The sequence below is a fragment of the Nannospalax galili genome, unplaced genomic scaffold (assembly GCF_000622305.1).
Source record: "Nannospalax galili isolate Female #2095 unplaced genomic scaffold, S.galili_v1.0 scaffold311, whole genome shotgun sequence".
NCBI lineage: Eukaryota > Metazoa > Chordata > Mammalia > Rodentia > Spalacidae > Nannospalax > Nannospalax galili.
In genome coordinates, this window is record NW_008330298.1 from 1,139,553 (window position 1) to 1,139,920 (window position 368).

A 368-nucleotide genomic window follows, 5' to 3' on the forward strand; every position below is an offset into this window, starting at 1 on the left:
CTCATATGTGGATCCTAGAACCAAACCCTGATAAGTGAGTATGTATCCAAACATAACTACAGGAACCAGAAAAATAGAAAAGAAGGCACTCAAGAGAGGTAGGATTATAGGAGAAAGGGGGGAAATGGGGGCACCTTAAGTGGACAAACTATGGTGGAGGGGTGAGACAACGCAAGAGATAAATAATGCCTAGCTAGTTTTGAAAACCAGAGGGAACCATATTACTCCTACAACTTATTGACAATTACACATAGCAGATCAAGAAATATAAGTCTAGGGAAGGTTTATCTGAGAACAATTGGTCTTTGCCCAAGATTTATCTACATGACACACAGTAATTAAAAGTACCAGACTGGTGGAACTAAACT